At 36.0% G+C, this 27,680-nt stretch overlaps 1 protein-coding gene across 1 annotated transcript in view; it reads right to left on the bottom strand.

Annotated features, from left to right (window-relative positions):
- Window positions 1–1,765: 1,765 nt before the first annotated feature.
- Window positions 1,766–27,680, bottom strand: part of LOC100970726 (protein CASC2, isoforms 1/2) — a 164,913-nt gene continuing 138,998 nt past the window's right edge. Inside the window, exons 4-5 of the transcript XR_010113283.1 lie at window positions 5,297–5,395; window positions 1,766–4,486 (exon numbers count right to left, since the gene is read on the bottom strand). The gene's annotated coding sequence lies outside the window, so the exon portion shown is untranslated. The remainder of the gene's footprint in view (window positions 4,487–5,296; window positions 5,396–27,680) is intronic.

The raw sequence follows: 27,680 nt of genomic DNA, 5'->3' as shown, positions 1-27,680 counted from the left end.
ATTTTATGGTTCTTCTATATTCTTAGTTTAGTTCTGAAGTTACTTTCCCTGTTTCTGTTATCTCCCCTTGAGTATAAAATATACTCTCATGAAGGTGCTTCTTAATATTATCCAGGGTGTTTGTGAACCATCTACATTTATAGGAATATATACATTTTTTTCTTTTTGAGATGGAGTTTCACTCTTGTCGCCCAGGCTGGAGTGTAGTGGTGTGATCTCAGCTCACTGCAACCTCCGCCTCCCAGTTTCAAATGATTCTCCTGCGTCAGCCTCCCAAGTAGCTGGGATTACAGGCGCCTGCCACTATGCCTGGCTAATTTTTTGTATTTTTAGTAGAGACGAGGTTTCGCCATGTTGGGCAGGCTGGTCTGGAACTCCTGACCTCAGGTGATCTGCCCACCTCGGCCTCCCAAAGTGCTGGGATTACAGGCGTGAGCCACCATGCATAGGAATATTTTAATATTTGGTATTGATAACTGAAAATTCAGCATACAAAAACACTTGTCTATAGGGAAAACAATATACATGTTGACACATATTATTACACTTGGAGTATTTAATGCAAAGGTAGTGTGCCTTTTTTTGCTGTTGTTGGTACTCCTTGTTTAGTGAAACATTTTCCAGCAGGCAGTCAAATAAATTGCTGGCAAATGAATAATATTTTAGCCATCAAGAGTCAATGATCATGTTGGCCTCCAGAAACCAAACTCCAAACATGTTGAGAGAAACATTCTCTGCCATGGCAGTCTCAAAACACCCTGGCATTTTACTGATACCTCTGGCACTATGCCTTCCAAAATCAGGCCAGCCCAGAGCCTCGCTTATTTTAAAGTTTCTCTTTTTTATCATTACATTTTAATTTTGAAATAATTTCAGGCATATGAAAAAGCTGCAAAAATAAGACAAAGAGCTTTCATATACCCTTCATCCAAATTTCCAAAATGTCCACATTTTACCACAGTAGCTTTAGCGTACTCTCCTTCTTTTAAAAGACTAATAGATCAATGGGTACATTTTTTTCCTTGAACCATCTGAGAATAAATTGTATGCATTATATCCTTTTACCCCTGAATATTTTAGTGTTGTAGTTCCCCCATATAAGGACATTGTCTTTCATAGCTGCAGTACAAAAATCAAAATCAGGAACTTAGAATCAATATAGCACTGTTACCTAATCTACAGACCTTATCCAGTTTTTCCCAATTGTCCCACTGATTTGGTTTGCAATACTTTTGATACTTCATGTCATCTTCTAAATGCATTGCTCTGCCCTATACATTGGGAATTCTGTAAGCCAGAAGCTCTTGTTCCCATACAAATAGTTCAAATATTTTAAATTAATTAGTTATATAAATTGCTCAGATTGAAGGAATATTCATGTTTAAATTTGTATACCAGACATGTTAACACAACTTCTAGTGACTCACTATGAGTCACGTGATCATGCCCCCAGAGTGTGTTTCATGCTAAAACTGCGAACTTGCCTGAGTGCTTGCGCTTTGTGGAGATGGGGTCCATAGCCATGGAAAGTTAACCATAGATTCTCACCTAAGTGCCCTGGAGAAATTCTCCCAGCATTAGTCTTGATAGCAGGCTTGATTTCCTCTTCTGGCTAATGGGTCACTTGAGATCTTCCCAACACTTCATGATGTGAATTACATGAGATAAAGAAAGCATTAGGACAGGGGCTGGCTTATTAAGTGCCCAATCACTTATAGACATAATTGGTTTTATTAGTTGAATGAACTAACAGTCAAATACACTATGTTTTGCATGAAACAGGATAAAATTTATTTTCAATTTGATTTAAAGTAATTAGCACATTCATTTTCCACAGTTTTTCTAATCAAGCTAAATCCTAGGCCTCCTCATGGAAAAATAAATAAGCGCAATATTATCTTGAAATTTAAAAAGTTAAGACAACACATGAAAGTAACAACAGAGAATAGTGGTAGGAGCTGTATTATTTGTATATTGCCATGGATACTTTACTTACAATGCAATAGAACAACACATCCATACACTTTCTGTCAAATCATATTTCTAATCTTTGTCTAAAGTCTTAATATAGGAACATTTATTGGAGAAATGAAATAAAATTCGAAGGCTCCTTCTTTCCTTCTCTTTCTTTCTCCTTCCTTCCTTCTCTTTCTCTCTCTCTCTTTCTTTCCTCTTCCTTTCTCCTTCTTTCTCGTTCTTCTTGCTTGCTTTCCTCTCTTTCTCCTACCCCCCACCTCAGTCTTTCTTTCTGTCTCCCTCTCACTTACACGAAGGGACACATCTAGCTTAGGAATGTGGCACAGAGCTAATTAGCCAGGCAAATAAATAAATACAGTAGAATACACAAATAAAGGTGGCCACACCTGCAGGCACTCAGGTTGAGTGAGAGGAGCCCAGTCCTTCGCAGGTCACACTGGCCTCTTTTCTACCACCACTGACTGTCCTGTAAGCACAGCTGACACCACTTCGCCTTCAGCAAGAACAGAGCACAGCGTCACAGAAACAGAGGCAGCATTGTCTTCATGTTCACACGGAAACACCGTCCAATGTGCTCTGATCAGCAGCTGCAACATGGCCTTCCCCATGGCGGCAGCTCCAGGGCCTCCCTCGAAAGCCATCTGCCTCATCCTCCAATGGCCACTTTTCTTCCATCAACCTGTCTTCCATAAAATGTCTTATCTTGGTTTTTTAAAACTCTTCAATCCCTCTGGGACTGTGAGAATGCTCACCTTCCCTATTTGTACAAATTGCCTTTAAATGAGAAGTTATTTGGCCTGTGGTGGGCACTGTCACCTGGAGCCAAAAGCTCAATGTGAGCTATGATTAATGAATTATAAAGCCAATTCACTGAGCCATTACATTAGTGGAGCACTGTTGTAAGCAGGAACTAATTCTATGTGGAAATAATCATTCAACCTGAGAAAGGCATTTCCTACCCATTAGAAAATACTACGAAGAGATAATACTTAAAAAAAAAAAAATCCACATACTATTGGCCAAAACAAAAGATTATTCAACCTTTGAAAACAAATTTGAATTTTGGCTTAATTATAGGTTTTGCTCTTATAATAAAAGAAATGCTACTTGATTATTTGATTATAAGCAATTTAGTACATGACCAGTTCTTGAAAAAAAAATTTCTTTTAATTAAAATCCCTCAATTTGTGTTTTATTACCAAAAGCCTCCATAGGGGAAAAAATGTTTTTAAGACTATAACACAGGTTTAGGGAAAAATTTTGGTGATTATTATTCATTTATTTTCCTTATTAAGCTAATTTAATTATCATTGAGACACAAACATTAGCTCCAGTACTGGGCTTCTCACATCTGTTAGTAAAGATTTGATTAGGGCTACACAAATGTGCTAGATTAAACTATCTAGTTGGTGAAATTCAAGCCACCTGGATATTTTAGCAACACCAATAAGAATAATTCTCTTTTTCAAAATCAGTAAATCCAAGCTATATTAAAAAGAATTAATTAATGAGTGCCAGATAGGCAAAACAAACATTTGACAATGAATCATATTATCAAAGGTTTTGAGGGAGATCCCTCTCAGCTTATGTTTAGATGTCAAATTATATTACCAAAACTAAACAATCTGTTAAGATGATGTCTTAATGCAATAAGTCTCTAGTGCCATACGGGGTTTTCTTGATTTTTTTTTAACTTCTTAAACATTGTCAGTGGAAAAAAAGATATCCTGTATTTACCAATGATAATCAAATCATAAGACATTTGCCCCCAAATGTTACCTTGGATATTTCCAAGAGCTGTTAGTCATTGAAATTCTATTTAAGATACTGTTAAAAGTTTAGTTAATGTATCACACATATATCTTGATCTATGCTTCATAGGAGGGACTCAGTAAAGACACGGGTATTGAAATAATTAATATATAAACATTAGGGGTTTCATAAAATATATAAAGAATTCTAGAATTAGAAAGAACTCAAAAAATTATCCAGTCCAGGGCTGGCAAACTTACTCTGTAAATGGGCAGATAGTAAATAACCTAGGCTTTGTGAGCCTGATGGTCTCTGTAACAACTATTCAACTTTGCCCTTGCAGTCATAGACAAGAGTAAACTAATGGGCATGTTTGTGTTTCAATAAAACTTTATTTACAAAGGCAAGTAGCAGATGGAATTTGGCCCACCAGCAGTATATTGATAATCCCTCATGGAACCCAATTTCTGTATTTTAAAAACCGACACCTTCGGCCTCGTGTGGGATGGCAGCTTGCCCAAGGTTAAACAGCAAGTTAAGCAGCAAGCGGCAGAGCTGAAGTTGAATTTGACCCTTCCAGCTTCCAGGGAAGTGCTGGATTCATTGTAATGACACATGGATGGTCGGCTGTGTCCAGATGGAAAGTCTGCCTCAGTCTTAAAGCAGATCCGAAATGCTTCATGCGTTTGATGTCTATAGAATTGTGATGTGTGGATGGCTCCTCACATCTCCAGTGAATAAGTTGCTTTTCAGAGACCTAAGCAGAATCACAAATCATATTTTTTGGGAAAGGAACATGAACATCCTTACAGTTAACTAAGCATGAAAATGCTCGCCTGAAAAGCCACACATGGCTTGCTTCATTAAAGACCATTTCAATCTTGAAAAACTGCATTTCTATTGAATATTTATAACAAATATGATTGAATAAAAAGAATTTAAAGTGGAAAAAATCCTATGTGTTGTGATTCCAAATTAAATCTTATTTTCATGGTTGAGAGTGTTTTGTATTCCCCTGGTTTGCATGGTATAAAGAACCATCTTATTACAACGCCCTTTTCCAGCACCAAATCATAAGACTTTCTAGATTAACACTTGAGTCACCAACATTCATTTTCCAGTGGGGTTTTCCCCTTTCACATAGCTCATTCTTTTCATTTGGAAGGAAGCGGAAGAAACGAGTCCCTAAGCAATCCTAAATGGGGATGTGGGTCTGGGTCTTTCTCTGTGGATATCTGCATGGAAGGGCTTTGTAATCCTTGCCCTAAAACTGACAGTCCAGAAAGACATGATTGATGAAAGGGAACTGGATATTTGAGTCAAAATGGACCGTCATTAACTAACTGAACCAAGTAAATGAAATGGAGTTTCCAAGGGGCAGTGGGGCACATTCTTCTTGAAAACATGGGCCCAATGTTCAGGATGTGTTTTACTGAAGGGGGTGGGGGAGTGGTGGGAGCCATTACTTAATGGCTCCCAGCTTGCAAAGGTGAAATAGCCCATACTATATATGTAAATATATATATATATATATATACACTTATACATATATATATAATACACACACATTTTTTTTTCTTCAGCAGTTCTGTGTTGATGTTGATTTGCACATCTCTCACTGAACAGATGAGGGTGCATCTTCTCCTGTGTCATGCATTTTCTGGCTCTGAAATCACAAAAATAATACTCATAGATGCAAATAAAATTATGCTACTGTAACTGTTTTCTAGTTTAGTTAGGTATTTTATATCAGCTTAGAAGTAAATTAAGCTGTATCTTTTCCTGCTTTATGTAATCAAACAAAAATGCACAAGATAAAAATCTTACATTTCTGTGAAATTATATTTTCATATATGGGCTTCTTTTTGATCAAAATGGTAGATTTTTAAAATAAATTGTATCATTCTTATAATACTTCATGTTAGAACTTAGCCCATATGTAATATCAAGTACAACTTTAGAATATAATAAAAATCCATATATTATTGAAATATTGGAGCATACAAATGTTTTTAAAATAAAAGTTCAACCTCTGCCCCGCCACCAGCCCCCACACAAAAAAGCTACCATATTGCTTTAGGTCATGGATAACAAAAGCATGAATGATTCAGATGAACACCTTTTGAACTTTTTTCACGAAGACTTGAGTGGTAAGATAACTTAAAGTCTTAACCATAATGCATGCAGGTGGCCCTTTCTCAACTTGAAACATCTTGAAACAGTTTCCGTGCCTAGCAAGGAGGCTCTTGTGTCAGTGTGGCTTGCTCCAGAAGGATGGAAAGAGAGTATGCAAATGAGTCCATATTTATTGGTTCAGGAGTAAGACTTAGAGTTGAGCGGTGCAAAATCTCATTACCCTTTCTTAGAAGCTGGCCGGAGTTCATAAAGGGAATAAAAATGCGTTTTTCATTATGCTTTATTCACTGAAGGAATTTCTGTTTTTTTTTTTGTTTGTTTTTTTGTAATAGATGATTAAAGAATACAGGACAGCATGTTATGCAAGAATAACAAAGACAAACAATTAGCAAGCTGTTGAGTTAGAGTGGATCTACTGTGGTGCATATATAATTGTAGGACTAAACAAATGCCCGTGCATTGTTAATGGGTGAACATATTGGCTGAGCTATCTGAGCTATTCCTGCTTATAAGATAGAACCTGAAGCAAGTGTATAAGACTTTGTAGTTTGTATTTTTATATTAGCCTTATTGTTTACTCCATGTTATGTTCTTACTTTTGTTTTTCTCCTCATTTATGTTATCTTGAAGTGTCTTATGTACCCTTAGAAGCTACTTTAGGTCCAATTTAGAGCTACACATATAGTTTAAATTTTACACAATTATGGAAATTTGAAGATGTTATCATTCACTGACGGGCACAAATTATTATAAGAAAAGCTGAAGTCATTAGCCCAAATAAAGGATTAGAATTAACAATGAAAGTGAACTTAGAGTATAATTAATGAATTCTCTAATTGCTCTTCCTGTGTTAGTTCATTAAGCCTGACTATTGAGTGGATATTCAGGCATCTGTCTCCAACATCTGTCATCTCATTGATTCCCGGGTTGACTCTGTTGAAGCCTGGGAGGAAGGGTTTGCCTTTCCTCCTTCACTGCTCTTTGCATTTCCCTCCAAAATCTGAACATGCTATGAAAATGAAAACCTTTCTCCAATATAATTGTCTCACAATGGGCAGAACCACTGTGAGAAAGGTTTAAGACTTCCATGGAAAGGTTGCAGATTATGCTCACTTCAACCTTTGCTGCCATCGATTGTGCATGGTTAACAGCAGAGCAGCCCTTGGCCATGTGTCACCTTTAGGCTCAGAGTTTTGCTGGTAATGAGACAGTATATGGGCAGATATCTGCTCAGATAGATGACATTCCCAGCCCACAGACTCATTTGTCGGGAACAAGTTCACAGCCAGTGTGTGGGAGGCACCACACGACCCTCCCCAGCAGGAAGACTCACAATAGGTCTCACTGTGTTCAAAGACTGACAGCATAGAGGAGAAATGAGCTCATCCTTTTCTTGTCTGGTATTCTACTCCAACCTTTATTGGACTGGTGTTCTAGGTAACCCACTCACTAAAATTTGCAGGAGCAGAAAGATCTAGGTGGGGTGGAGGCACAGAAAGAGATAAAAAGTGAGTCACTATCTTGTAATCAACTTGTTAAGTTCCAGGACTTTGCATTAAAAAGGAACAGTTGCTTAGGCTATTATTAAAGGGAACAATAGCACTTTAGTTGCAGAGTAGCTGGCTAGCAAAAGCAATCCCAGGATAAGTTCAAAGCTGGAAATAATGTTGGTTGGGGGCAGCAGGCTGGGTTAAAACACTTTCTCTGCAGATACAGGTGGTGATTTACACACGCAGTTGAAATGAGTTCAGGATATAATATTATAAAGCTCACTGCTATTTTTAAAATAGGTTGGCTTCAGCTTGTACCTGCAGATACTTACATGTATACTTGTTCATACTTATATATACTTACATGTATACTTATATACAGATATACAGATACTTATATGTATACTTGTTCGTGACCATTAGTATTAACAACATATAACCTTTGGGATATTTCAGAGTTCCACACTTGACCTTACCCAAAAGATCTAGAAGTGATGGTTTTCAGAGTTCCAGTTGCATGGATTTATTAGAAAATGCTCTTCTGTATGGAAGATATGGCTTGCTGTTGTATTTCTCTTTTGCAGAAAAGCAAGTCCAACAAATCAGTGACATTACTATAGCCAGAAATTATCTATGGGGCTCCACTTCCCCAGGCTCTATTTCAAATTGGTGTGGGGCTATATGGAAGTTAGGGGGTGGAAAGACCATGGAATAATCAGGAGATTAAGTTTCCAGTCCAGGTTCTGCCACCAAACAGCTCCCTAACCTCAGCAGGTCTCCTCCTTGTTCTGTCCTTGTGGAAGAAAGAGTTGAACTCACTGCTTTCTAAAGCTTCCTTCCAGGTCTTACTTGTTTGAACATTATGTTCTTTCCCCTCTGGAGAAACAAGGGTTATTCCCTGTAGGTGGTGGTCTGAGGAAATCACTCTCAGCAAGTAAACTGCCCTCTTCTCCCAGCAGTGGGAACCACAACTTCCTCTCAACTTAAGTTGATAGTGCTTTTGCATTTTAAAATTACTAAGATAAAAGATCATCAAGCAAGAGCCACCTGATCAATCAATTCATCCAGAAGGTCCCGGTTTATCATCTTATAAGTAAAGTACACTCATTGATTCATTGGTTTATTTATTTGTTTATTCACTTATTCAACAAATATTTACTAAGTACTCGCTATGGGCCCGTCACTACAAAGAGGATAAAGCAAAGAACAGGACAGAGGAGTCCCTGTCCTTCTGAAGCTCATGATTGAGTGGAGGATGCTGATTTTAAAGCCTAAGTAATTACAATAGAGTGAAAGGAATAAAAATGTTAGTAGGTACAGAAAGCGGTGAGAATACTTAGCAGGGGAGTCCCAATCCAATCTAAGGGTCAGGGAAAGATGCTTCCTGAAGAGCTGGCATTTAAGCAGAGCCCTAAAGGATGAGGCATAGTTAGTGGGCTTAAGGGAGTCTTGGAGGGAGGGCAGAGAGCAAAAGTCATGTATCCATGCTCTGCAAATCACCTGACAGATGGAGGCACCTGCCTCAGGTGACGGGATCTTAATGGGCAGCTCAGGAGAGAAGGGAACCCTTTGAAACAGGAAAATATGTGAAGTCTGATTCTGCCCTTTGGAGGGACTGATGGATTCAAACAGGATGTAACACGCAGGTTCTTACTTACAAGCAGTAGAGCTTGACTCTAGAAGATATATGCACAGAAGGTACTTATGTAAAAAGATATTGGGCAGGGCCTTTTACTTTCAATCAAACTGGAATAAGAGAGATTTATTTTATTCTCCTGAAAAAGCCAACAGAATATCTTCAAAACAGTTTTTGAGATACTGATTATCAAACAATGGAGAACACTGATCCCTGAGGGACAAGTTTATTAACGAGGTGACCCTAGGATTGCCCCAGCTTACTGCCTGGAGTGAGTTTCCAGGTGATGGTGCAGGACCAGACAACCTGGCAGACTCTCTGATTGAAGAGGTGGAACTGAGAATCTGGGGAGACCAAAGGAGCTGGAGTTCACAAGACAGGGTGCCAGGGAGGAGAGAAGGCACACAAGGAGAATTCCAGAAATCTGCCGAGGACCCCCTGCAAGTATTTAGCTGATGATTGCTCATTGCAGGTGTGTGAAGAAACTATCCAAACTCAGGTAAAAAACAACTGAAAGGATTAGAGGCAACAGCGTCCAGCATAACACAGGATCTGGAAAGTGGTGTGTTCCCACCAGCCACACTGGACAACTTCCTGGTTCATACGGCATTAGTTCATAGCGCATTGATAGTGGCGGGAAATTAATGTCTTTAGGCTGAGTACAGCTCTGCTACCACATAACAAATCTTAAAAGTAAGACCCAACAGTCCAAACTGTTTTCAAATAACTCAACTATGTCACAAAACAGCTCAAAAATATTTACAGGAATACAAAAATATCAAGCACCCAATAAGGAAACTTATACTGTCTGGCATTCAAGTAGAAATAACTAGGTATGCAGAAAAATGGGAAAATATGACCTGCAATGAAAAAAAATCAATCAAAAGCAAACTGGACTGACATAGATGTTACAAGTAGCAAACAAGAATATCCAATTATTGTATGTATTCCATATGTTTAAAAAATTAGGCAGAGACATACATGGAAGATATTCTTAAAATACTCAAATTGAGGTCCTAAAAAGAAAATCCACAATGTATGAGATGGCAAATACATTGTATGGGATTAACAGAAGATTAGAACTTGCAGAAGGAAAGATCAGTGAACTTGAAGATATACCCACAGAAACTTTCAAGATGAAGCACAGAAGGAAAAAAAATTTTTAATGAAAACAGCATTAGTGAGCTGTGGGACTTTCGAGGCTTAATATAACTAGAACTAGAATTTTCAAAGAGCAGGAGGGATGGGGAAAAGAAAAAAAAATTCGAAGAAATAATGTCTGAAAAGTTTTCATGGAAACTGTAAATCCAGAGAGCCAAAAAGCTAGACAAAACACAAGCACGTGAAACATGAAGAAAACCACTCCCAGACACATCATAATCACACTGCCCAAAAGTAAAATTGTTTTAAAAACTTTTCTAAAAAGTAAAAAATTCCCAAAAGTAGTCACAGGAAAAATAAAATTATGCTGCATACAGAGGAATAAAGATATGGATTCTAACAGATTTCTTGTCAGAAACAATGTGAGAAGACAGTGGAGCAACATGTTTATAGAGCTGGAAAACAAATCTGTGAACCCAGAGTTCTGTACCATAAAAATACCTTCACAGACAAAGGTAAAATAAAGGCTTCTTCAGAGTTTTCAGAAAATATAGATTTTCATCAAGGAATGAAAAGAAGAGGTTATGCTATCTACATAGTTAAATATTTTTTTTTCCTGGTTTTAAAATATTTTTAAACAATCATTGACTATTTAAACAAAAATAGTTACAATGTAGTATGGATTTGTAACATATGTGAAAATAAAATTTGTAGCAATAGCCAAGGCCTAAGAAGGGAGAAACGGAAGCATCCAATAAAAAAAAATCTTATAACATATGTGAAGTCATATAATATCACTTGAAGGAATAGTGTAATAAATTAAATATATATACTGTAAACCCTAAATAAATTAAATATGTATAGTATAAACCCAATCATAAAGATGACAACAAAGAGTTATGGCTAAGAAATCAACAAAGGACATAAAAATTGAATAACAAAAAATATTCAATTAATCCAAGAGAAGACAGAAAAAAAGAGAGGAAAAGGGAGCAAATAACTGAAGGGATAAATAGAAAACAAATAGTGAGATGATAGACTTAAACATAACTATATCAATAAGCACATTAAATGTAAGTGATGGAAACACCTTAACTAAAAGCAGAAATGATAAGATGGGGTATGCTGCCTATAAGAAGCACACTTTATACATAAAGACACAAACAGGTTAAAAGTAAAAGGATGGACAATATATACCATGCCACACTAAACAAAAGAACGTTAAAGTGGCTATATTAATATTAGACAAGGTAGATTTCAGATCAAAGAATATTACCAGAAATAATGAAGGCCATTTTATAATTTTAAAAGGGTTAGTTTACTAAGGGACATAATGACTCTAAATATTTATGTACTCAATAACAGAGCTTCAAATTACATGAGCAAAACTGATGGTACTGGAAAGAGACATTTAAAAATCCAAAATGATAGCCACAGATTTGAATACACCTCTATTATTAATTGGTCAAAGAAGCAGACAGACAATCAATAAGAGTATAATATAGAATATCTAAATATTATCAACCAACTTGATTTAATTGGCATTTATGGAACACACCACCTAACGACAGCATAATACACATTATTTTTTAAGGACATAAATTACATTTACCAAGGACTATATTTTGGGCCACAGAAAGTGCTCAAAAAATCTAAAAGAATTCAAGTCGACACAAAGTATATTATTTGACCAAAATGAAATTAAATTAGAAAACAATGACAGAAAAATATTTGGCAAATCACCAAATATTTAGAAATAACATACTTCTAAATAAACCCCTGGTCAAAAAGAAATCAAAAAGGGAAATTAGAAAATAGTTTCAACTGAATGAAAATCTAAATACAACATATCAAACTTTGTGAGATGCTGTTAAATAGTACTAGAGATACAGTTATCATTAAATGCATACGTGAAAAAAGAAGAATCATCTCAAATAAATGACCTAATTTTTCACCTTGGAAAAGTAGCAAAAAAGAGCAAATAAACCACACAGTAAGAAGAAGTAAGAAATCATAAAGATCAGAGCAGAAACTAATAGAATAAAAACCAGAAAAACAGTAGAGAAAATTAATGAACCAAAAAATTAGTTATTTGAAGGCGTCAATAAGATTGAAAAATCTCTAGCTATGCTGATCAAGAAAAAAGTAGAAAACACAAATTACCAGTATTAGAAATGAGAGAGTTGGGTGATATCACTACAAAATCTACAGATGTTAAAAGAATAATAAGGAGATTTTATGAACAATTTTATGTCAATAAATTCAACAGCTTAGACAAAAGAAACAAATTCCTTGAAAGATACAAACTATCAAAACCCACTCACAAAGAAATAGATAACCTAAGTAGCCCTATGTCTAAATTGAATTTGTAGGTAAAAATCTTCCCACAAAGAAAACTCCAGGCCCAGGTGGCTTCACTGGAGAATTCTACATTAAAGAAATTAATAACAACAATGGTAAACAAAGTCTTCCAGAAAATTGAAAATGAGGGAATGCTTCCTAACTCATTCTATGAGACCAGTCTTACCCTGATAGCTAAACTAAACAAAGACATTATGAAAAAAGAGAACTGCAAACTAATACTGTTGTTAACATGGATGTAAACATTCTAAACAAATTTCAGCAAATTGAATCCAATAATATATTGAAAGGGGTAATACATCATGTCTATTATGTAAGGTTTTTTATGCAACATTAAAAAAGCAATCATAATTCACCAGACAAATAAACCCAAAACAAAGATCATTTGAGGATCACAACACATGCAGAATCAGCATTTGACAAAATTATACAGCATTCCTGTTTCTTTCTCCATAAACATTCAATTCTCCTTAAACTAGGAATAAAAGGGAACTTCCTCACGCTGTTCAAAAGCATTTGCTGAAAACCTACAGCTAACATTATACTTAGTGGTGAAAGACTGAATATTCTCCCTCCAAGAACAGGAATGAGAACAAGAATGTGTACTCTCCCGGCTTCTATTCAACATTTATTGGAATTTCTAACAAGTGTAATAAGTCAATACATGATATAAAAGTCATCCATGATATATATATATCAATATAAACATGCATGCATGTATGCTTATATATATCAATATAAACATACAGGCATGTATGCTTATATATATCAATATAAACATACATGCATGCATGCTTATATATATCACTATAAACATACATGCATGCATGCTTATATATATCACTATAAACATACATGCATGCATGCTTATATATATCACTATAAACATACATGCATGCATGCTTATATATATCACTATAAACATACATGCATGCATGCTTATATATATCACTATAAACATACATGCATGCATGTTTATATATATCAATATAAACATGCATGCATGCATGTTTATATATATCAATATGAACATACATGCATGCATGTTTATATATCAATATAAACACATATGCATATATGTTTATATTGATATATATGCATGTATGTTTATATATCAATATAAACATACATGCATGCATGTATATATCAATATATAAACATACCTGCATGCATGTATATATCAATATATAAACATACCTGCATGTATGTTTATATATCAATATAAACACACATGCATGTATGTTTATATATCAATATAAACATACCTGCATGTATGTTTATATATCAATATAAACATACCTGCAGGTATGTTTATATATCAATATAAACACATATGCATACGTGTTTATATATCAATATAAACACATGCATATGTGTTTATATATCAATATAAACACATATGCATATATGTTTATATATCAATATAAACATATATGCATATATATTTATATATCAATGTAAACATATATGCATATATATCAATATAAACATATATACATGTATATTTATATATCAATATAAACATATATACATGTATATTTATATATCAATATACACATACATACATGTATATTTATATATCAACATAAACATATATACATGTATATTTATATATCAATATAAACATATATACATGTATATTTATATATCAATATAAACATATATACATGTATATTTATATATCAATATAAACATATATACATGTACATAGATATATCAATATAAACATATATACATGTATATTTATATATAATATAAACATATATACATATATATTTATGTATCTATATAAATATATGTACATATATTTATATAGATACATAAATATATATGTATATATGTTTATATTATATATAAATATATAAAATCTATATAAATCTATATAAAATCCATATAAATATATGCATATATATTTATATATCTATATAAATATATATACATATATATGTAGAAATATACATATACATATATACATATACATTTATATATCAATATAAATATATACACACATACATTTATACATCAATATAAATATATACACCCAGACATTTATACATCAATATAAATATATACACCCACACATTTATACATCAATATAAATATATACACCCACACATTTATACATCAATATATACACCCACACATTTATACATCAATATAAATATATGCACCCACACATTTATACATCAATATAAATATATGCACCCACACATTTATACATCAATATAAATATATGCACCCACACATTTATACATCAATATAAATATATGCACCCACACATTTATACATCAATATAAATATATGCACCCACACATTTATACATCAATATAAATATATGCACCCACACATTTATACATCAATATAAATATATGCACCCACACATTTATACATCAATATAAATATATGCACCCACACATTTATACCTCAATATAAATATATGCACCCACACATTTATACCTCAATATAAATATATGCACCCACACATTTATACCTCAATATAAATATATGCACCCACACATTTATACCTCAATATAAATATATGCACCCACATTTATACCTCAATATAAATATATGCACCCACACATTTATACCTCAATATAAATATATGCACCCACACATTTATACCTCAATATAAATATATGCACCCACACATTTATACCTCAATATAAATATATGCACCCACACATTTATACCTCAATATAAATATATGCACCCACACATTTATACCTCAATATAAATATATGCACCCACACATTTATACCTCAATATAAATATATGCACCCACACATTTATACCTCAATATAAATATATGCACCCACACATTTATACATCAATATAAATATATGCACCCACACATTTATACATCAATATAAATATATGCACCCACACATTTATACATCAATATAAATATATGCACCCACACATTTATACATCAATATAAATATATGCACCCACACATTTATACATCAATATAAATATATGCACCCACACATTTATACATCAATATAAATATATGCACCCACACATTTATACATCAATATAAATATATGCACCCACACATTTATACATCAATATAAATATATGCACCCACATATTTATACATCAATATAAATATATACACACGTATTCATATATCAATATAAATATATACACACGTATTCATATATCAATATAAATATATACACATGTATTTATATATCAATATAAATATATACACATATATATTTATCAATATAAATATATACACATATATATTTATCAATATAAATATATACACATATATATTTATCAATATAAATATATACACATATATATTTATATATCAATATAAATATATACACATATATATTTATATATCAATATAAATATATACACATATATTTATATATCAATATAAATATATACACATATATATTTATATATCAATATAAATATATACACATATATATTTATATATCAATATAAATATATACACATATATATTTATATATCAATATAAATATATACACGTATATATTTATATATCAATATAAATATATACACGTATATATTTATATATCAATATAAATATATACACGTATATATTTATATATCAATATAAATATATACGTATATATTTATATATCAATATAAATATATACGTATATATTTATATATCAATATAAATATATACGTATATATTTATATATCAATATAAATATATACGTATATATTTATATATCAATATATATATCAATATCAAGATAAATATATACATATATCAATTGATATATACAAATATCAATATAAATATATATACATACACCCTAGCAACAAACAGGAATTAAAATTATAAAAACAATACCATTTATAATAGCATTAGATAACATGAAATACTTAGAGAGAGATCTGGCTGAAGATGTGTCCCTAAAGAGAAGCCTGACTAATGCGGATGTGAAAGACCTGCATACTGAAAACTATGAAAACATGACTGAAAGATATTAAAAGAGACTTAAATAAATGGATATCATATGCTCATTAGTCAATAAGTGAAAGTATATTTTCACTTGTTTCCTTAGTTCATTACAAATTCAATGCAATCCTAATCAAAATTCCAGCAGATGATTTTGTAGAAATTGACCAACTTATTCTAGAAGTTCATATAAAAACATGAAGGATCTGGAATAGCCAAAAGAGCTCTGAAAAAGAAAAACAACTTTGGACTACTAACACTGCCTGACTTAGGACATATAAAATTACAGTAGTTAAGACACAGTGGTATTGACATAAAGACTGAAAAAGAGACAAATAGAATAGAATAGAGTGCAGAGCTAGACCTTCACATATCCAGACTACTAACTTTCAACAAAAGTGCAAAGGCAATACTGTGACAAAAGGATAATTTCTTTTTTAAATGGGTCAGAGCAATTGGATAAGTATTTGCAAAGATATGTAAAACTTTGAGAAAATAACACAGGAGAAAACTTTGTAATCTTGGGTTAGGCAAAAAATACTTACAAACAATGCCAAGCTTAATTCAGAAAGGAGCCAATTGATAAATTGGACTTTATCAAAATTTAAAAGTTCTGCTGTTCAAAAGACACTACCAAGAATATGGAAAAAAGAAGCCACGGACGGGAAGAAAACACTTTCAAATTATATATCTAATAAAGTACTTGTATACAGAATATATAAATAACCCTCAAAACTCAATAATTAAAAAAAGAAAAAATGGGCAAAAGATTTGAAGGATACTTCATTAAAGAAGAAATATAGTGATGAATAAGCACATGAAAAAAGGCTGACATCATTATACAATGGAAAAATGCAAATTAAAGCTGTGATGAGATACCACTACAAATCTATCAAATTAAATTAATTAAAAGGCTGACTATAACCAATGTTAGTGAGGAGGTGAAGAAATTAGAACTCTCATACAATGGTATAATTGATGTGGAAAACAGTTTGCCAGTTTCTGAAAACATTAAATATCCACTTACTATATGATCCAGCCATTCCACTACTAGGTATCATTTATCCAAGAGCAACAAAAGCACATGTCCACAGGAAGACTTGTACATGACTTATACAATATGCTCATAGCATATTCATTTGCAATAGCAAAGATCTGGAAACAAAATGTCCATTAACAGGGGAATGAATAAATAAATTGGCAAAACCATACAATGGAATACTACTCAGCAATGAAAAAGAGAATGAACTATTGTTAGACACAACAACGTGATTGAATCTGAAATTAATAATGCTAGGTGAAAGAGTATCAACAAAATGAGAGTACACATTATATGATTTCACTAACATAAATTCTAGAAAAACTTAGTGTCAGAAAGCAGAACAGTGGTCACCTGGGGATGGGGAATGAACAAGTCAAAGAAAACTTTTGAGGGTGATGAATAAGTTCATTGTCTTGATTGTGTTGATGGTGTAGGTTCAACTTTGTCTAATTTTGCACTTTGTGTGCAATTTATTGTATTTTCATGAAGCTTTTAAAAAGCCAAACAAAAACTGGAAAAGTATATTTGCAACAGATATAAAAATTATATCTATAATAGATACAAAGTTAATATAAATTGACACAAAAACACTGATATTCTAACAGATAAACAGGCAAGGTCACACACAAATTTTAAAAATAATAAAAATATAGACTGGGTGAGGTGGCTCATGCATGTAATCCCAGCACTTTGAGAGGCCAAGGTGGGCAGATCACTTGAGGTCAAGCATTTGAGACCAGCCTGGCCAACATGGTGAAACCCTGTCTCTACTGAAAATACAAAAATTAGCCAGGCATGGTGGCACCCGCACCGGTAATCCCAGTTACTTGGTCAGTCGAGGCAAGAGAATCGCTTGAACCTGGGAGGTGGAGGTTGCAGTGAGCTGAGATCACGCCACTGCACTCCAGCCTGGATGACAAAGTGAGACTCCACTTCAAAAATAAAAATAAAAATAAAAATAAAAATAATAAAAATATGACCAGTATTTTAAATGAGAAAATGTTCATCCTCATGGAGAACTGAGAAAATGGAAATTAAAGCAACTCAAATATATCAATTTTTACTTTACAAATTAGGAAATATTAATTTTTTTTTTTAGAGACAGGGTCTCACTGTGTTGCCCAGGGTGGACAACCTACTGGTGCAGTAGCTATTCACCGGTGGTATCATGGCACACCATAGTCTTGACCTCCTGGTCTCAAGCCATTCTCCCACTTCAGTCTCCTGAGTAGCTGGGACTACAGGTTCATGGCTGGAAATATTTTTAAATGATAAAAACAATGTTCATTAAGGTATGATAAAATAGTCTCTCACATATTGCTAGTGAGCATATACATTTATATTATTCTTTTGGACAACAATTTGGCAATGTGGATTTCACATAACAAACAACCTGAGCCTTGAAAATGGACCTGATATTGATGCAGTAATTCTACGACTGGGAATCCATCCTAAGGAAAAAAGTTCCAAAAATGGAAATCCACCTTCTTTCCCACAAAGATATTCATGGCAATAATACTTTTAATAAGGTAGTCTTGGAAACAATGTAAAATTGAACCACAAGGGATCTTTATGTTATTGCTATATCAATTTCCTGAAAAATTATACAACCATATAAATTCTATTTATAAAGATTTCATAATAACTTGGAGAACTAGGGGAAAATATTATAATATTAAAAATAAAAAACAAAAAGTACACAAAATCACAGTATGATTACAACTGTTTTGTTAAGAAGTGTTTTTACAAGAAAAAACATGTTAAATAAAGATTACATTTGAATGCAGCAAGAAGTTGACAATAGTTTTCTTTGGGATTCTAAATGTATAGCTGAATTTGTTTTCCTTCTTTATGTTACTCTCATATTTCCAATTTTTATGTGGCTATTGAACTTTTGTATTAAGAGGAAAATAAATCTTTTTAAAAAAGAAGCAGAAAGTCTGACCAGTTCTTCACAGATTTTACAATTTGAGAATAAAAGCTTTAATTACATTTTTCTTCCTAGTTATTTGGAGACTGTTCAATATAGGCTGTTTCTACTCCCAAATTGATACTGGAAAGAATCGATATTTATCTGTTTCCCATTTCCCGTTTTTTGTCATTTCTCATCTTTGTCACCAACTCTCTGTGTGACAAGGTATTTTGTTTGTTTGTTTTTTTTTTAATCTAAGTTTCTTCATCTTCTCAATGAGAGAACTGAACTGTTACATTCCTGCATCACATATCTCCAGAACATCTGCTCTGGGCAGGCCTTCAAGATGGGAGTAGGGGCAGCTGGAGAACCTATGAAGCTCCCAGTCCAAGATTCCCACTAGACAGCTCATGTGGAAAGCAGGTTTCTGAGAAGGGGTGATTTTCCATGGGCCATCCTCAGGGGATGAGACTGGCATCAGAGTAGAAAAAACGCACTCACCGAGAAGGGTGAAAATAGCTCAGAGATCAGCAGGGTAAACGCACCCTGCTGGGCATGTCCACCTCTAAGCCAAAAGGACAAATAAGTTGGGAGGAAAAATATTTTAAAGATCAGACAAAAACAAACTGTAGCATTTCTTAGAGTCCAGGTAACGCATCCACCAGCAGCTCAGAGATAAGCAAGAGTGTGGAGGTGCTTCCCTGGAGAAAGAGATGGCAGCGTGAGGGAATAGGTTAGGGAGACAAAAAGGCAAAGTGACAGTGGAATGTGTGTGTGTGTGGATTCACCCTAGATGCCAGGAACTTATAATGTGTTTATAACCAAGTTTACTTGGTCCCAAAGACTGGGGGTTTTATATTAGCCGAATGGGTCACAAGCTCTACTTTCATGGAAGGTTACATTGCTCCAGCAAACACCTTGACTTCAGAACACACCTTCCCTACTTCTAGTCCTGTCTCTTTTCCATCCTGACTTGTGAATGTTGATGACTCCAGAGGAAGCTGACTGCTTCACACACTCATCAGGAAAAATGTGCTAGCTGCCTTTAGCCCGAATTAACATTATGCTTCTGATGTAAGCCTAAGCAAAGAGAATCTATTTTGACTTTCTTCTGTAAGCAAAAAGTGATCATTTGCTGATGGCTCCTTGTGCAATTCAAAAAGAAAATTATTAGATGTATGTAGGCAAGTACTGACTTGCAATGACAGTTTTTGCGAAGATGTAGAATGTATCAAGAATATATTGCTAGGAATTTTCTGTTTGTTTTCATTATCTAATGTGCACTAGGTTTGAGGGAGGTGAGTGTGTGTATATATGTGTTTCCATGTATGGAGAAAGTGCAAAGTTATTAACATTTTCATCTGCAGAAACTGATTGAAATTGTGTTCACTGACTCACAAGTAGGATCCATTACAGGGTGCTGGTTGGCAATGTCTTCTGAAAAGCACATAATAAATGAGAAATTGTCATGCCCAAGGCAGCTGCAGCTGCTTCTTCTAGACAAGGGTTTTGATGGTCGGTTTTCAAGGGACCTGTCTTGAGTTGGAGGGCCCTCCAGGCTCCAGGGAAGGGTTTGATGATAGCCAATGGGTCACACTGTGGCTTATCACTTTCTCAGGAAAAGCTGTTCCCTTTTCTAAGTCTGCAAGGGACAGGATTATTGTGTAAGTGCTTCCGAGATGCTTTCATCTCGACTGTTTTTGTCTAAGGCTGTTGGAAGGAGCTTTGCCAAGAAAAGCAAAGAATAAAATTGAAAGACACCCAGTGCTAACGTCCTAGGTTCCACAGGCATGGGTCTCAGGGACTGCAATTCTAAATGGGATGGCCTTCGAGAGGTCCTGGAGATGGGAGGAAGCACATCAGAGAATGAGGCACAGCCAGGGGGGGACACTAAAGGGCCTCTGTGGCTACTTCTCTTGCCCAGGGCAGATCCTTCAGGCATGGGGGTTTTCCATTCTAGCCAGGAATGACAAATCCATCCAAAGGTTACATTTTCAGCCAGTGGAACAGTCGATTTTGTGCAAGACCACAGGCTATGTGCATGTTGTTGACCACGCTGCCTCCCCTTAAGAGGCCCAATGCTTTCTCAATGTTCTTCTCTCCACTATAACGATGTCATGTGTTTCTCCGAGTCTGGTTTGCAGTCTCCCCGCTAGACCCTTTCCACTTACCCTGTCTGTCCTTCACACTGGGACCAGGGGCACCTCTTTTTTGTATGAACAGACTCGCTTTTGTCGTTGACACATTCTTTGGACATCATTTTTCTATCCTTTATAAATTTCCATTCCAGCCAGGAGTGTCAGAATCTCTGCAGTGATAAATCCATCTAAAGGGTACATTCTGGCCAGGACCCACTGATGGCAAAATGGGTCAAGTGGGACATTTGTCTTCAGCCTCTCTCTACCTCTCATCTGACAAACATCCTGTACCTGAGCTGCTTGTGGTATGCAAAGAACACCAAACACTTCTCTCTCTCCTTCCCCTTCTCCCATCAAAACCTATATATCCTGGGTACTAATCTCTCAGGGCCCTTTTAGGGGATGAAGTTAAAGTACAATAGCTTGTAAATAAGTGACACCTTCTCTACGGACACTTTGGTATTTAACAGGGGCTCTGAGTGCTTTGAGCTAAAATGGGAAGCAAAGTTGGCCTTTTAGGTTCTGAAGTAGATTAGAATGGGGAAGAATTTTGGAACCATGGAAGGAGTGTAAGGGCCACTGCTTAGGATCCTTCATGTCATGCTTAGAGATGGATGTCCAGGAAACTACTGCCTTGAGAAATTCATGCTAAGTCCAGGACACTTAGCATAATATCTATTATGCTGAGAAAGCAGTGCAGCTTTTAAAAGTGGTTCAATAATTACTCTCAGACACAGAGTGTGTGTGCATGCGTGCATGTGTGTGTGCGTGTGTGTGTGTGTGTTAGCGTCACTATGCATGGTTATGCAGGTTGTGAACTGCAAAAGGGCTGCATGTAGGGGGGCACCATTCCTATGGCAAACATTAATGCATATCTCAGGTACGACAATCAACTGGCAGAGGCCATTTCTAATTGGGAGATGGGAAAGGTCAGTGCAGGTTTCAGTGAGAGACAGAGGCAGGTTCTAGCTCATCCCTCTTGGGCTCTCCCCTACTTCAAGGTCCTGATCATCTGCCCTATAACTTCAGGCTCAGCTGAAGAAGAAACTGCATCTTGAGTCTATTTCTCCCGCTCCTACGATTGCTTGCTCTACACCATCTTAATGGTCCTGTTCCTCTCACCGTGACTGAGACAGCCTGGCCTGAGACTGCCCACAGCTTCTCACCTCCTGCACTCCAGCCTTCCCGGCTCCTCTTTCTGTTCCTGGGAAATGCCACACACTGCCCCCTCCCACCCTAGAGCCGTTGCAATGTTGTGCCTTCAGAGTACCCAGATCATATGAGAATATAACGACTCACACCCTTCAGCTACAAAAGAAAGAAAAAAGGGATGTCCCCAGTTTCTGATGAATAAAGTGTCAGACCCTTTTCCAGCCAAGACATGCCCAACATGCTTTGCCCCTTTCTAAGAGCATGTGGTTTCCTTTTCCTCTCCCCTATTGGACAGCTGGCTGAGGCTGTCACTGGGAGCTCCACCCTCTCTGAGCCACAAGGCCACCAGCTCCCTCGAAGCTTCACTCTTGGGAATTTGAACCTTGAGCAGAGGGACAAACAGCTGGATCCAACTAGAATTGCATCCTGGCCATGGCTGCCTGTGTCTGAGCTCACAATTGGGGCAGAGCCTGCCCTCCAGCCTCCATGCTGCCTTAGTTCCTTCCTATTGGTGGGAACTTTCAAAATCCTTTCAATAAATTCCTCACTGCTGAAGCTACCCAGAATTGGCTATGGTCCTTGTTAACTATCAAAGAGTGTTCTTCATACCCTTGCCCTTCTTTTTCCTATTGCCAAATCTTACTCAACTCTCAAGATGATGTTGTGCAAATACTGCTTCCTCCACAAAGTCTTCCAGCATCTTTCCCCTCCCATCCCAGGCCAAAAGGAATGATCCTTCTTACGTTTTCTCTCCCACAGCCCTTTATCCTGCTCTGGCACTGTGTATCAGATAGTACCGTGTGTGAGCTCTGGATGAGGTCTTCGTTCATTTGTGGGTCCCAAAGGGCCCTTCACAGTGTCTTACACATGGTAGGTTCTCAGCAAAGCCTTGGTGGATGCATATTGAATTATTAACAGCTGGGGTGGCTGGGGCACATTATGTTCTCTCTGCTTCCTTGGCTAGCTCTGTGATTGTGTGAATATCTCTTCTTGTTTCCTTTATTTTGAAGAAACGGAGGTATTCCTTGTTTACAAGTTTCAGAGAACTCTACCCAGTAGTATTATACTGGCTAGCTTTGATCTTGTAAACAGCTAAAAGAGTGATGATTTTAGAGGATAAAAATAAGCTGATGGCACAGAAATGTTACAGGCTCAATTGTACCCTGAAATGTAAATAGAGCTGGGTAAATGAGTTCTTATAATCTATGCCAGTTGGCAGTGGTCTTCCAGTTCACTTCCCATGCAGGTGAAGGCTCAGCGTCTCACAGCTTCCCTTGCGTGTGTCTCTGTGACGCCAAGCACAGGGGCAAACAGCACCAGGCTGCTGAGGCTCTGGTGTTCAGTGTTCTGGGGTTCGGTGGAGCTGCTGAAAGAAAATGGCGTCCATAGAGAATATGGGGGAGAAAGACAGAGAGAACAAAGCCTTTCCTGTTTCAGATTGAGAAGACATGTTTCAGGCAAATTGAGCAACCAAAAAGGCATATTTTCTTTCAGACTCTTTAAATTCTTACAGGAAAATTAGAGGAGACATGGAAAATTCAAAGCATGCCATGCCTCCATGAATTGAATCATGTTATCTGATTTGAAGACTGCAAGGTTATTAATACTTTTATTTATACTAGCTCATGAAATTAGTTGACTTTGGAATATATCTTTGTTAAAGTGAAGTGGAATGCTGAGTGATCTGGGGACAGGCAGAACATCGCCATGACTTTTGAACACATCACTTGGGTTTGTCTCATCTCGTCTAGTGCCTTGCATGTCACAGAACATTTAATTTGGAAGGAAACCTAAAAATTCTGTTATGTGTCAGAAACTATTTTATTGGGAAATTGGCCTTTTAAAAATTACAAACTTCATTTCCTTTCAAGGACATTTTAGCTTGGTGTTGGCTTTACTCATTCATATGTGTAGTGCTACAAGAACATCTTGGGTATGGTAGAAAATAAATGCAATGTACACTTTTGCCCAACTTTCCATGACATATTGAAGAGCAATGACACAGTGTAAAGAAATTTAGATGAACTGTACTTCATGTCCTAGACCATTTCGGGAAAGACTATCCCAGAGTCTTCACAAAAACCTCAATAAGACATTGTTTTCAAGATGATATTGCCTGTTTGTGGTACTAAACTGATCTTTACTGAGAGTGCCTCTCATTGACCAACCCAATTAGAAACTTGAATTGTGATGATGGCACTTCAGGACCAGTAGGGCCCCTCCTGATCATCTTTCCTCATGGCTTCACATCGTTACTTGAATCTGCTCTTCTTCCAGTGTCTTCAGCTCAGTAAATGGCCTGCCTTTATCCCATTGCCAGCATGTGATCCTCAACGTTCACCTAACAAAACCCCCAGTCGAAATGTATCTTGCACCCATGTCTCCCTTCTCACTCTCATTCATAGTCCAAGCACCATCATCTCTACCCTAGACTATGGCCATGGCATCCCAGTTGCTGTCCTCATTTTTTTCTCTTCTTCCTCTTCCTTTCTCATCCATTCTACATACAGCAGCCTAGTCTATATTTTAAGACACCAATCTTACTGTGTCTTACCCCTGCTTTTCGTCCATCAGTGGATTCCTCTGTGATACTTTAGCATGGCCCCCAAGGCCCAGCATCTTCTGGCCCCTCTTTCGCTCTGTATCACATACCATGCATTCACTCTACCCATGCCTTAGCCATGCAAACTTTCGCTGTGTTCCTCAATGTGCCAAGACTCTGCCAATTCAGGACCTGCGTTTATGCCGTCCTTTCTACCTGGGACTATATAGATCCTGCTACTTTGCCTCAAGCCTCCAGCCCTCCACAAACTTTCCTGGATACCCCATTTTCAATCACTGATCTTACCTTAAATGCCGGTTCCTCAGAAATACCACCCTGAATACTGAGATTAGATTCTTTCTGTTAGATGTACCTAGAGGAGGGGCAGTAAACTTTTTCTATAAAGGGTCAGAGAAAAAATATGTTTGGCTTTGCTGGCCATACGGTCTCTGCAGCAACTACTCAACTCTGCAATTGTAGCAGAAAGCAGGCATAGACAATATGTACATGAATAAGCATGACTGTGTTCCAATAAAACTTTATTTACAAAACCAAGCAGTGGGCCAGATTGAGACCAGGAATCATAATTTGCCAATCCATGCCTAGAGCATCCTATCTCTTTGCATTGTACTATTTATAACAATAAGTAAGTAAGTAATTGTATTTGCATAATTATGGGTTAATGCCTGTCTTTGCTCCCCGGAGTTCTTTTTCATGAACACAGATCAAAACTGCCTTGCAGCCTCCAGCAGGGACAATAGACACCCAGATAAAACAGTGACTTAAGCCAAGCTAGTTTGCCCAGTCAGGCTTTATCCTAAGTCTTTAGCTTGAGCAATGGGAAAGGGGCCTTTATTCTTTCCTATAGAAGACAATAACTTGAGTGTATGGAAAAGCTGAGCTGCTGCAACGATCTTGGCATCAGTAGAAACTGAGAATGGAACCAGCACTGAGAAGTAGGTCTGAGAAATTAAGAGAAACTAACTGGATTATTGCTATATCATTCAGGCCCCAGATCAAGCCCTATCTGACTTAATCTATCTAGTTCTTTTTTTTTTTTTTTTTTTTTTTTTTTTTTTTTTTGAGACAGAGTCTCACTCTGTCTCCCAGGCTGGAGTGCGGTGGTGCGATGTCTGCTCACTGCAACCTCTGCCTCCTGGGTTCAAGTGATTCTCCTGTCTCAGACTCCCAATTAGCTGGGATTATAGTCACACACCACCACACCCAGCTAATTTTTGTATTTTTAGTAGAGATGAGGTTTTGCCATGTTGGCCAAACTGGTCTCGAACTCCTTACCTCAGGTGATCCACCCACCTTGGACTCCCAAAGTGCTGGGATTACAGATGTGAGCCACCATGCCTGGCCTTCTAGTTCTTGATTCTAAAGTTTCATGAGTCAACATATTCTCATTTTATTAAACACATTTTAATTAACATTTTCTGTGGCTTGCAGTGGAAAAATATGTGTAATATCTGATATTTTCTTATTTGTACAGTGGAGATAATAAAACATAACTTGAAGGGCTATTGTGAGCATTTAGAAATATACATAAAGATGCCTAACTGTATATTGCACACAGAAACCACTCATGTTTGTTAAATAAATGGGTAACTATTCTTATGAGCAAATACATATATTTTATGAAGCATTGTTTATCATAATATGCCTTTATCACACACCTTGCCCCATTTATGATTTTGATTATGGAAAGTTTTGACATTATTGTCAGTTGGTGAGCAATCAAAGTGGAACGATAATCTTAATATGTAGTACAAGGCACCATGAAAAGGAAATGCAAATTACAAAAATTGGTTTTAGCCACAATTTCAGGAATGTATACCGTATTTGTTCGTTTTCATGCTGCTGATAAAGACATACATGAGACTGGGTAATTTTTAAAGAAAAAGAGGTTTAATGGACTCACAGTTCCAAGTGGCTGGGTAGGCCTCCCAATCATGGCAGAAGACGAAAGGAATGTCTTACATGGTGGCAGGCAAGAGAGAATGAGAATCAAGTGAAAGGGGAAACCCCTTATAAAACCATCAGATCTCGTGAGACTTATTCACTACCATGAGAACAGTATGGGGGAAACTGCTCCTATGATTCAATTATCTCCCACTGGGTCCCTCCCACAACATGTGGGAATTATGGGAGCTACTATTCAAGATGAAATTTGGGTGGGGACACAGCCAAACCATATCACATACCTTGTCTAAAAAGAGGCTTGCTGACCAAAGAAGATATTAAAATGGTGAGTAAGCATATTAGAAGGAGTCCAACATTATATGTCATTAGGAAGTTGCAAATTAAAATAACAATGAAGTATCTCATTGTTGCAAATTAAACTACACACCTTTGAATAAAGTCCCAAACACTGACAACATCAAATGCTGATGAGGATATGGAGCAGCAGGAATGCTCATTCATTGCTGATGGGAATGCAAAATGGATAACCACTTATGCAGTTTGGCAATTTCTTACAAAACTAA

Source organism: Pan paniscus, chromosome 8 (assembly GCF_029289425.2).
Source record: "Pan paniscus chromosome 8, NHGRI_mPanPan1-v2.0_pri, whole genome shotgun sequence".
NCBI classification, from domain to species: domain Eukaryota; kingdom Metazoa; phylum Chordata; class Mammalia; order Primates; family Hominidae; genus Pan; species Pan paniscus.
Note: the sequence above shows the minus strand (reverse complement) of the source record. Positions and strands in the feature narration are given on the sequence as shown.